The sequence below is a fragment of the Anastrepha obliqua genome, chromosome 2 (genome assembly GCF_027943255.1).
Source record: "Anastrepha obliqua isolate idAnaObli1 chromosome 2, idAnaObli1_1.0, whole genome shotgun sequence".
Classification (NCBI taxonomy): Eukaryota; Metazoa; Arthropoda; class Insecta; order Diptera; family Tephritidae; genus Anastrepha; species Anastrepha obliqua.
Window position 1 is genome coordinate 108,448,859 of NC_072893.1, and position 13,621 is coordinate 108,462,479.

Here is a 13,621-nt window from a genome sequence, read left to right on the forward strand (position 1 = left end):
AACCCTCTCTTCTAATGAAGTGCATTTTCATCTCGGCGGCCATATTTACAAGCATCTGGTGATCAGAACCCCGCACGTGAAACGTCAGAAAGTCAATGCTAAAATGCTGCCGGAAACGCCACTTCGATCAACGATGATCCCGTCATAACGTGATGCCTTCATAAAGCACACCCAGTGCTTCCAATTTAAGGGAAGTTAACCAAACCAAGAGCTCTCCCTTGATCGACAACACCTTGATCTTATTTGCGCCTTTGGTAAGGCCATGGCTAAGCTTAGCCTAGCCTCAAAGTATTATATTTATTACGGCGGGTCGATTTAAAAATCGCTCATTGCTCTGTGAAAATCGTATTTTAGGGATCAAAATAAGAAACTTTGCCGAAGGAACCATACCTCTAAAACGAATTCTGATGTCCCCCAATTTGGGTCGAACGAAAAATCCCACTTTGACCCATTTAGAGTGCTCCAATCGAGTCCAAATGTATGACCGACCCCTACTAACTTTGGACGGCCGATCCACCCATGCCAGTGGCACACCCCCTGGAACTCCCCTGGGGGGTTCCCCATACAATCATTTCAAAGTATCACCATTTTTGGCCTTTACATGAAAAAATCAGCTAAATGGCTATGTTTTTTCTTTATTTTAATTTATTTATAATAATATTTATTATTTATTTATAATAATATTTATTATTTATTTATAATAATATCTATTTTTTCTCTTAAGAAATTTATTTAGTCAGAACATATGTAAATGAAAAAATTAATTTAAGTGAGTTATAGAAAAGAAACTAAAAAGTTCGACCCAAATTGGGGGACATCAGAATTCGTTTTAGAGGTATGGTTCTTTCGGCAAAGTTTCTTATTTTGATCCCTAGAATATGATTTTCACAGAGCAATGGGCGATTTTTTTGCCTCCCCACAAAAGAAACTAAAAGTTCGACCCAAATTGGGGGACATCAGAATTCGTTTTAGAGGTATGGTTCCTTCGGCAAAGTTTCTTATTTTGATCCCTAGAATATGATTTTCACAGAGCAATGGGCGATTTTTTTGCCTCCCCACAAATCGACCCGGCCTAATATTTATGTATTTAATAGTCAAGGTTTCTTATAGACTACAAATGGAATGAATTGAGCTAATGGCGTTCTAAGAGCAGCAACGTTACACCTCGATTTGATTTCGATATGAGAAGAAAGTACGAGCGTCGCTTTAATTTGATAAATAAATAGGTTTTCTATAAACACAAAATCTACCTGAAGTTTTTGTGACCTCCAGAAGATTTCAAGACAGCGGAAAATTTCTGCATCATAGAACTGGTAGCTGATGTCCAGAACTCAGCTCTCCGCTTTGGTAGGGTTAAAATATTAAGCTTCAGTTGGGCTGAATAAATTGTCATCCTGTAAGCTTACATGAACGCAACACAAATGTTAAAATTCTGCTAAGGACCAACTTAGACGCGAAAGTTATTACTTAATATCTGTCGATTGGTCTTTACATAAAAAAAGGGAACTTAAATTTGTTGTTGCCCTACAGCGGAGTCAGAATAACGCTTGCCTCTATATACATGGCACACGAGAGACCAGCACCGCCTGAAGAGGCCCATAAACTTGTGCAGGAAAACCCGAACAAAACCCTGCTTCTCAGATGCGATGCCAATGCAAGGCATGCTCTATGGGGAAGCTCCGAAACAAACGACTGAGGTGAGTCTCTTTATGATTTCATAATTAACACTAACTTGTCGGTATGTAACAGGGGTAGCACTCCCACTTTCACCTTTCCAAGTACGGAGTACTTCAGGGGATGGGAGGATGATTGTAAACAGCTCAGTAAGGTTAGACAATTGGAGGGTCTCTGATAAAAGGTGTTTTTCGGATCACAGCTGGATCCTGTACGATCTGGATCTCAATGTTGATCCGCTCTTACCGTATAGAAATCCAATAAGAACCAACTGGGAAAGGTTCAGAAACATAGTCAATAAAAGGATAGGAGAGATTCCCATCCACAAAATCCCTCTCACCGAAAACCTTGAGAGTAGGGTCACAACACTGGAGAAGGCATTTAGTAGGGCCTACAAAACGTCCTGCCCCATAAAATTTAGCAAAAAATCCCATCCCCTTGGTGGAGCAGTGAACTCTCAAAACTAAGGGAAAAATCTAGATCAACGTTTAACCTCAGCTACTCGACAGGAAAATGGCAATTGTACAAAGAGAGTCGGAGGCAGTACAAGAAGGCAATTAGGGCCGCCAAGAAAGAGAGCTGGAGCGAATTTTGTTCGTCAATCGAATCCACCAGGGATTCTGCCAGGCTTAGCCGTGTTCTGTCCAAAGATCATTCAATGGCTTCTTGGGTCAAGAAGCCTGATGGTACTTGGACAGCTATGACAGAAGAATCGCTAAAACTTCTGCTAAACACGCATTTCCCGGGGTGCAGTGTTCACGAAAGTGGGAGGGGAAGTATCAAGCGGAGCCAATATAATCCACAGCACCTTGCAAAAGAAATAATTACAAAGGAGAAAGTTGCATGGGCAATTAAATCCCACAAGATGTTACAGGAAACCTTGGACTGTATCCTACCATGGCTAGAGGAAATTTTTAAAGCGTGTTTAAACCTAGGTCATATTCCAGATAGTTGGAAACTAGTCAAGGTTGTCTTCATTCCAAAAATAGGCAGGAGGGGACATGAATCAGCGAAGGACTATAAGCCAATCAGTCTTTCGTCTTTCCTGTTAAAAGCCTTTGAAAGACTTTTGGATATATATTTTTGCAGAGCTCTGGTATATCTACTGCACAACATGAGTACCTTAAAGGCAAATCTACGGAGACAGCGCTTCACGAGGTAATCCGAACAATAGAGGGCTCTCTAGAGAACAAACATTATGGCGGCATTCTTGGATATAGAAGGTGCCTTTAACAATGTTAGTACAGATGCGATCCAACGGGCGTTGATAGACTTAGAGGTGGACAATTGCATCAGTAATTGGGTCATCTCTATGCTAGAAACCAGGATCGTCAAAGCTAAAATGGGTAATATCAGTATAACCAAGAAGGTCCACAGAGGCACCCCACAGGGGGGAGTATTGTCTCCACTTCTCTGGTTATGCGTTATTAGTAAAGCCTTAACAAAACTTAATGGAGGTGGGGTAAAAGCGGTGGCGTACGCTGATGATGTGGTGTTAATGGCGTCAGGACTGTGTCCTAATACGATCAGTGGGATCATCCAAAGGGCGTTAGGCGAGCTTAACTCTTGGGCCACAGGCTGTGGCCTAGGTTTAAACCCACGTAAAACAGAACTTATGCTTTTCACCACCAGATATAAGATACCAACTTTTACTCTACCAAATATTAACGGACAAACTCTCTCACTATCACCCAGCGCAAAGTACTTAGGGGTAATTTTGGACTCCAAACTAAGCTGGAAATTAAATATTGAAGAACGGGTAAGGAAGGCAGAAATTGCTTTATATGCCTGTAAACGTATGCTTGGAAGAAGATGGGGTCTTCAACCTAAGCATAGCTTATGGCTGTATAAGACGGTTATACGACCTATTTTATCGTATGGTTTGGTAGTTTGGTGGAAGGCTCTAGGAAGAGAATACAATACCAAACTACTCGCCTATGCAATAACGGTCGGTGCAATCAGATCATGTCCTAGAGAGGCGCTCAAATCACTGACACACGTTATTCCAATAGACCTACATATTAAGAAGACGGCAACCATGAGTGCATTTAGGTTAAATGAAGCGGGTCGCTAGAGAAAAAAAAACGTATGGTCATGCTAGTCTATCATTGCGACAAACTCAGTTAATCTCGGTGAGAACTGACTACATCGGCCCGACGGTAACTTTCAATAGGAATTTTGCCACTCTCTTTCCAACTAAGGAAGAATGGAATAAGGGATTTTCTCTAAACAACTTCGACACTACAGTCTATACAGATGGAAGTAAAATGGATTGTGGTGTTGGAGCTGGCATATATTCTCACAGACTTAAAATTGAGAAATCTGTGCGTCTCCCTAATACCAGCAGTGTCTTCCAGGCGGAAGTACTGGCAATTGGGGAAGCCTGTAGGCTACTAATCGCAGATTTCTCTTCTAAGGATAATATCGCTATTCTCTCGGATAGCCAAGCTGCAATCCAGGCACTGTGTTCGGCTACAACAACTTCTAAAGTGGTGGAACAAAGTAGGAATAGCCTCACCATCTTGAGTGAAAACCATAAAATTACCTTAATCTGGGTCCCGGGACATCGGAACATTGAAAGTAACGAAAAAGCAGATGAACTGGCAAGAGGGGGATCTGCCATGAATAACGCTCTTGCAGAATCGGTACTCATACCATTAGGTGCAGTTAAGAGTACAACTTCCCAAAAATACCTCCGAATCGCGGACTGTAGGTGGAAAGTCCAGAAGAAATGCAAAATTAGCAGAACGTTATGGCCCACCTACAACCTCAAGCAATCGTCGGCATTAATAAGAATGAAACGACGGGACGCCTGGAGACTAACGGCAGTCATAACTGGCTTTTGGTCTATCGGAGAACAAGAAGCCAAAATGGGTATCCCTGATAACACATACTGTCACAGTTGCAAACAACCGGAGAAAAAGGAGACAATCTTCCATTTCCTCTGTGAATGCCCTGCCCTACGGAAGGACAGAATGTTAACCCTGGGCCAACCGCTGTTCGAGAATCTCGAACAACTATCTGGCTGAGACGTTAATAACCTCATAAGGTTCCTTAACCGCCCAGACTGGATATAGTTATGCTGTAAATAACCGTTAAACAAGTTGGTAAGGAGGATGTGGCAACAAAATGGCGCAGAAGCGCTAGTTGGATTCTGGAAGAATAACCACTTTAACCAACAGCGGAATCAATCACCTTAACATTGGCTATAAAGCTCTAATAAGCCTGTCCCTTCGTAGGATACTTTTTACCACCAAGCCATTATTTAATTGGTATAACTTAACTTATATTGGGTGTTTTTTAAGAGCTTGAGAACTTGAGGCGGAGCGTTCGTGTGGCGAAATACTTCAGAATTCACTGCCCCTTACACTCTTCAATTACTATATATGTCTTTCGTGCGATTGAATTTGGGTTATGCTACTTTCATTGGACCGAGTCATAAAATCTTCCTCTTCTTAATTGGCGCGATAACCGCTTGCTTGATTTTGTCCGAGTTTAACAAAGCGCACCAGTCATTGCTTTCTTGTGCTAACAAGCGCCAGCTGGATACACCAAGTGAAGTCAAGTCCTACTCCACCTGATCTTTTCAACCCAGAGAAGGCCTTCCTCTTCCTCAGCTACCACCAGCTGGTACCGCACCAAATACTTTTAGAGCCAGAGCGTTTGTGTTCGGACGACATGACCCAGCCAACGTAGCCATTTGATCTTTATTGGCTGCGCTATGTCTATGTCATCGTAAAAGTCATACAGCTAATCGTTCCATCGTTTACGATATTCGCCGTTGCTAACGTGCAAAGGTCCAAAAATCTTCCGCAGAAACACTTTCTTTCACTTCTCTTTCTCTTAAACACTTCAAGGGATATTGTCATCGTCCAAGCTTCTGCGCCTTACGTTACGACGGGCATGATGAGAGCCTTGTAGAATGTTAATTTTGTACGTCGAGAGAGAACTTCACTACTCAATTGCATACTTAGTCTAAAGTTGCACCTTTTGGCAAGAGATTTGGATTTCAAGGCTGACATTATTATCGGTGTTAAGCTGGTTCCTGCGTCATAAAATCAGTATAATCAAAATTGAACGGGTCCAAAAAATGTTTCTTAAATTCATTAAGCTTTGTTAAACCAATTCCTACCTATCAATCGCGCTTGATTTTGATCAATCTAAAGTCTTTTGAAGTAAAAAGAGGTTGTCTGTAAAGTCGGTTTCCTGACGATAGTTTAACGTGACAACGTCATAAGAAAATATTGATGGAATGGTTGCAATTTTCAAAAGAAAATTTTAATTTTATTTGTTTGATAGATATTTTGTATGGATATAGAGGAGGAGGTAAATGGAATTGCAATGGAATAGGTCAAGTTACATTTACACAAACGTGAAAAATGACGAAACATTTATCAAATTCATGAAAGATATCTTCAATTTCGATTGTGCATCAGACGTTAATAAGTCAACAACACTAAGAGGCAACATCATCGATTTGCCTTTTTCAAGACACTTTACACTCGAAACACTCCCTTTCAATTCCTACTTTTCCTATCATCGTCCTATTCTCAACAGAGAAATGGTTCATTACCATGCACACAGGAAGAAGGCATATGTGAATTTATATACCTACATATGCGCATATACATACATATACATACATATATATGCTCACTCAAGTAGGACAGAGCCAGATGTCGAACGTTGCCGAAGGTGGGGGCCGATTGTGCTCTTTGTCGTTCGTTCCGCGCTCTCTCTTGCAGTTCAAGCACATTAGCTTACATTTGCTTGCGTACGGAATAGATTCGTATATTTGATATGTCCATATGATTTGTATGCATCTTTACATATAGATTTGTTCTTTTTGAAAATTGCGCGAAATTGTATATGTATATGCATGTTTATATACATATATTAGTATACAACATATCTTATAAGGTATGTGGTAAATATTACCATACATTTTTTCCTTCATATATAATAAAAAAATTAATAATAATAACATTAAAACAACAGGTATTATTAACAAACTTGGTTTTATTTTAAATTCTTCAAGTAAATCAAATTAATAATAATCAATAAGAAGGCATATGCAAATACAAATACGTGAATTTATATATGTACATATGCACATATACATACATATATACACTCACTTAAGTAGGACAGAGCAAGATGTCGAACGTTGCCGTTCGTTTGCTTTGTTCGTTCCGCGCTTTCGCTTGCAGTTCATTCAAGGTAACGGCAATGAGCAAGGTAACAACAAATGAGCAAGGTAACGACACATTTTTTCGTGCGTGCAGCCGGCTAAATCGAATTATAAGACGTTATCACGTCAAAAGATCAGACCTCTCGCTTCCATTTGTTTGTAACATCTCAATGGTAGAAAGAATTAATTTTAATACACCGCTCTGTAATCTTTGTAGCTCTCTACCTTTCTTTGGTGCTAAATGTAAAACGGAGTATTCTCATAATACTCCTCTTGTTCGAGTTTTAAGTGAATTTTATGCAATCTCGGATTTTATCTTCACCGAAAAGTGTATTTTTAATTATTTTTTAGGTATTTAAATCATATTCGATAGTTATTCTACTTATCGTCGTAAGACTAGACTGAAATGTGGGTTTCGTCGATGCTGTTCAGGTATTTCGGATGCTACAGAAAATGTCGAAAATGTCGATAAAATCACAGAAATAATCGAAGTTGACCGACATGTTAGTAATGGCAGCATGGCCCAGAAGCTGAAGATCGACCATAAAACATGTTTAAGGGACACCTATTTTCACGATTTTTATTTTTTGCCATTAAAAATAAACAAACGATATTTTAACTTTTTGTGTTTATTTCTACGTCTATTGAGCATACAAAAAAAAATTTTTTTTTAAACAATATTTAATCTGAAACACAAAATTCAAGAAGATTCTTAATCAGAAAGAGTGCAGTTATGGTCGGAACTAGAACAAATCGAAAAAACTAAAAATTGACAAAATGGCGTGCTTTTGAATAAAGTTCGTAAAATCGGCTCTTTTGTCACTACTATAATTTTTTAGTGTAGTTCCGACGATAGCCATACATTTTGTGAGCAACATATTCAAATTTCAAGTGATTCGGTAGAATATTTTTTTTTATCCCCGTCGTACCGAAAAAGTCGTTTCGAGGTAAATGAGTTTAGAGTTTGACTCATGAGAAGCGCGCGGACCGCTCTCTACCTAGTTAATGGACCGTAGAAGCTATAATATTGGGAATTTCAGCATGAAAATTTCACAGTATATTCTTAAGATACTTTCGAAATATCGAAAAATAAAAACGTTTTTTTTTTGAAATTTCTAGATCACCGGGTCCTCTTAGAGCATTTGCGAAAATCTAGATTCAAAAAGAAGCTCGACGTTTAACACAAAAAAATGTGATGGATCAAATTTCCAACTACGAGGCCTTGACCAAACTGAACGAAATCGACCCATTTCTTAAACGATTGGTGACTGGGGATGAGAAATAGGTCACATACGTCACATATTGTTCGGAAACGATAGATGTCAAAGCGTGGTGAAGCAGCTCAAACGGTGGTCAATCCTGGACGTTTCCACTGTATATTTGGTGGGACTTGAAAGGAACCATTTCTTATGAGTTGCTTCCGTATGGCTAAACACTAAATTCAGAAAACTCTACTGTCAACAACTGGACCGTTTAAAGCTAGCGATTGACTAGAAGCGGCCCATATTGGAGGCGGAAATGGCCAAAAAAGAGGTGTTGTGCTCCATCAGGACAACTCAAGGCCACACACGTTTGTAGTGGCTCGCCAAAAACTCCGGGAGCTTGGTTGGGAAGTTTTAATACATCCACCTGGATCGGACTAGGCTCCAAGCGATTACCACCTTTTTCTCTCATTGCAAAACTTCCTGAGTGATAAGAAATTAGTATCAGGAGATAATTGTGAATATCGATTTCTAGAGTTTTTCGCCCATAAGGACCAAGACTTGTATCAGAGATGCTACCTTCGAAGCTACCTTTAAAATGGCCACAAATTTTTTTTTTTTTTTTTTTTTTTTTTTTTTTTTTATATCTCCCTTTATTTATTACAGTCTGTTATATATTAATTAACAATATGTAATTTTTGTACAATTAGGGTCTATTAAGTTCTTTTACCAATGTAAGAAGAATCTGTTATTATTATTATTGTTTTTTGTGATTACACTGTAAATCTTATAGTTAGATCAGTCGGTGTGAGTCGCTTTAATCTTCGTTTGGTATTTTCTGCCGGTGCTATTTTACGCATTTCTTCGTTTTGGTGGACTGACAGTCGCTGTATATGCTTAGTGCTACATTTTGTGATTGTTTCTTGGATAGTATCTACATTTAATTCACGATGTATGGCTTCATTGGGAATAAACCAACCAGCATTTGTTATATTTCGTAATATTTTGGATTGTGTTCGCTGTATGAGCTGAATATTTGTGTTTTTAGCCGTTCCCCATATTTCTATTCCGTATTTCCAGATAGGAGTAATAATTGTTTTGTATATAGTCACCTTATTATACAGTGATAGTTTTGATGCTCGTCCTATTAGCCAACTTAATTGCCGGTACTTATTCTTGATTTGATTTCTTTTGTTAATGATATGCTGCTTCCATGTTAGTTTTTCGTCAATAGTTATTCCAAGATATTTTGCTGCTGGGCAGATTTTTATTTTGTTGGTTTTTAGGGTTAGATTATATTTTGATGTCTTTTTGTTTGTATATATAACTTGGATAGTTTTGTCTTTATTAACTTCTATACCCCATTCGTCAAACCAATTTACTGTATTGTTTATTAATTTTTGAAGTGTAAAGGTCGCCAGTTTTTCGTCATTGTTTGATGCCATTAATACAGTATCATCCGCGAACGTTGCTATCATTGTATTATCTGTTGTCGGAGTTGGCACATCTGCGGTGTATATTAGATATAAGAGAGGACCTAATACACTGCCTTGCGGTACTCCAGCTGTCATTGGTAGAATACCGGAATATTCGTCTTCATATCTTATATAAAATTTTCGATCAGTTATGTAGCTCTTCAAAAGTTCAAAGTAGTTTTGTGGAAAGATTCGTTTGAGCTTATGCAAAAGTCCTTTATGCCAAACTTTATCACTGGTATCACTTTTTTTGCTGTCAAAATTGGTTCTAGTCGGTCGAACAATATTTTTTCAAACACTTTTGAAAGGATTGGCAATAGGCTGATGGGTCGATATGAGGCAGTTTTGGTGGCATCTTTTCCTGGTTTGGGTATGGCGGTAATTTGAGCAATTTTCCATAGTCGTGAGAAGTATTTAGTCTCTAACATGCAATTGAATATATTTCTTATGAATTGCAATGCTGTTTCAGGTAACTTTTTTAAAATTTTTCCATTTATTAAATCATATCCTGGAGCTTTTTTATCGCTTAGCTGTTTTATTTGATTTTTAATTTCGTTTATGGTGGTCTTTTTTGTTTTGATTTGCGGAACGTTTGTTATGTTGTCAGATTTAATGTTAATGTTTTGATTATCCATTTCGCTTGTAAATGTGTCTAAGAAGTGTCTGGCTAGGGTGTCGGCTTTTTCTTTGCTTGTTTTTGCCCATGTGCCGGCTTCTGTTTTGATGGGAGGTTTATGTATTATAGCGCCATTAATGTGTTTTGTTGCTTTCCATAAGGAGTAATTTGTAGTTGCTGCTGTTAACCCATGTAACCCCTTAAAATTAAAAAAATATGGAAAAAGGTGACTAAAATTTAAGTTTCTATTCAGTGATTCTATTAAGTTACCCATCACTTTATGCATAGAAATTTTTGCCGTAATTTGTTTCGTTAAGTATTCAGTGAAGAAGAATTAAGTAACAGATGGTGAAGAAAATAAATAACTGAGGTTAGAGAGAGAAGCACACATACATACATATGTACGCACTCTGGCTAACAAAACGATGTTAAAATTGTGCAGCCAACGGTTGCCGGCTAGTAATGCAACAATGAATCACGCGGAAGAAACATGGTAAAAACGAAAGAGTTTAAGAGCGGGAAAATGAAGGTGAACGACAGACTAACAAACAAAAGAGCTCATAATAATAAAATCACCAGTTTTACAAAGCACTTTGAGCGCGTCTCAGTTTACAAGCGCACATACAAAATATCCCGGCCAAAAATCGAATTCACTGCTGCTATAAGTAGTCCAGGGTCGTAATACGTTGCTAAGACTAGTTACAAAAATTGTAGTTTTTATCATTGAGTATTTCATACAAAAGAATTTTAAATTGAATTCTGTACCAAGTGTCGATATGGAAGAGAGTGATTGTGGCAAGAGAACGAACTTGAGGTGTTGCAAGTGAGTTCTTCAAGTTGTAAGTAGAGCTAGCTTCTTTCATTGTATACAAGTTTTCATTCCCATATTCTATACATTTCATACTCGTCTGCAATGTGAAAAGCAGTAAGCGAAGCAACGATACCCTCAAAAGTTAAGAACAATGCAAAAGGGTCAATAAACTTCTTATTCTAAGGGGGAACAGATGGTTTGGTTAACAGCTGGATTGGGTAGCAAAAATAGAATGTTCTGAATCTTCAAGTGATATATGGCAAATCTAGTAGTCTAATGCTACAAATTTCTAATACAATTAGAGAATGGTACTCTCCAAACGTAGAGTTTTAGCAGCCGTCTTGGAACGTTTCTCAGTCCATCAAACCCTTTCTTTGCCGAAAAATGTCTCGCCAAGCGGTCGCCGTAGCCGAATGGGTTGGTACGTGGCTACCATTCGGAACTCAGAGAGAACGTAGGTTCGAATTTTGGTGAAACTCCAAAATGAAGAAAAAGTTTTTTCTAATAGCAGTCGCTCCTCGGCAGGTAATGGCAACCCTCCGAGTGTATTTCTGCCATGAAAAAGCTGCTCATAAAAAAAACTGCGTGTAGCGTAGTACACATAACACAAGGAAGACAAAGAAAGAGGGAGAGACCCGAGAGGGAATGAGAGAGAGAGAGAGAGAGAGAAAGAATATATATCTAAATAAATTCACAACATTTGCAGAGTATACAAATAGACAAAATTTACAAAAAACGGAGAAGGGTCAACCGGTGTAGGTAAACGCCGGGCACGAACCGTGGCAACAACGCTCACTATTCCGAGCGTTTATCACCCGCACAAACGCAGCGATTCCAGGACCGCAGCAATGGCACAAATTACCTCAAGGCAATACCAATAAATCCGACGCCGGAATGAATAGCACTTTATAGTACGCACAAGCACTAGCCAGGCAACGAAAAGAAGCGCCAAAAGTACGCACCACAAAAATGCCAAAAAGATTGGAACCAAAAAACGCCCCAACTAGTAGGTACCAAGGAAATATAACGCCAAAAAGTAGGCAACAAAATATATATTTTTTACAAGTTTGCTCCAACAAACAAGCGCCAATGAGTAGGCAGTGTTATTTCTCACTAGAAGTTAGCAACCACAAGGAAAAACTCCTAAAGAAAAATAGCCTAAAGTGTATCTCTCTCTCTCTCCGTTTCCTCTACGTTATATCTTTTTTCTCACTCGCGGAACGAAAATGCTCAAAACGTTGCATGACCTTGAAATTTTACTCTCCATTCTCGCTCGTCCATTGACGCCTAAGAAGTTTCCGTTCAAAAAGTCTAAAAAAAATTGTAAAAAAAAAAATTCCCGTAAATACCCTAAATTTTCGAGCTCGAGACCACCGTGCGGCGGCCGTAACCGAATGGGTTGGTGCGTGACTACCATTCGGATTTCAGAGAGAAAGTAGGTTCGAATCTCGGTGAAAGACCAAAATTAAGAAAAACATTTTTCTAATAGCGATCGCTCCTCGGCAGGCATTGGCAAACTTCCGAGTGTATTTCTGCCATGAAAAAGCTCCTCATAAAAAATATCTGCCGCTCGGAGTCGGCTTGAAACTGTAGGTCCCTCTATTTGCAGAACAACATCAAGACACGCGCCACAAATCGGAGGAGGAGTGCGGTTAAACATCTAAAAAGGGTTTACGCGCCAAAATTTTGCAGCATTTCCTTTTTTTATAACGTTCGGCGGCCAATTGAAAAAATCGTCAGACAATGCAAAGAAAAACTTAAAGGGTAAATAAATTAAATGTTGCAAAATTTTTACAGATATTTTATTCATAATTTTCTTTCTTGAAAATTTTCTCAGTGTTGCAAAGGTGAAAATTTAAAACTTAAAATTACTTTATAAAGCTATAGAAATGGAGCCGGGGTTATCATAGCTCAAACCAAGGGCTTTTTCAAGAGCCTTGAGATATCATTTATTTCGAGTGCATCAAGAAATTTGAGAAACAGTGAACGAAGTGTACGTTGAGAGGCCAAAGAAAAGTGATTGGGAAAATGTATTTCTTTTTGATCTGAAAAAAATCCTTCATTCTAAAAGCCTCATATGTGTTGATCCAATCTCGCACAATACTTTCTTTGAAGCCAAACGCAAATTAGGGTTTGTGCGTCTGATCAGGCAGTTTGTTTCCTATCTATCCAAAGACGAGGTTACGAGTACTTTCAAGCTATGATGTCTTGTTGCTACTTTGAAGTATACGTAGTGGTGGTGTATTCATTGGTGAGTTTGAAACTAGTCACGTTCTACTTCACTCTTTGGCTGGGACATATGAAACCTACATTAATACATACCTATGTACTTATACACATATATACATAAAGACGTTCGTACATTTGCGAGTATTTGGTTGTCAATGTTGACACGTTGACGGTTCTATATTGACATTTAACTGATAATAGCGATCGAACTGACTACATAACAGGTACATATATTCATATGTAGACTTGTATGTACGTATGCATGTATCATGAATAAGTAGATGCATACATTGTGTAAAACATCACAATCGTCGCCGTTGCTGTATCCCAGGCAAACACATCAACCGGTCGTTCATTGCGGCTAAGCGGTGCGTTGACCGTTTCAACTATTTAACACTTGAATACCCAGCGCAAGCAAAAAAT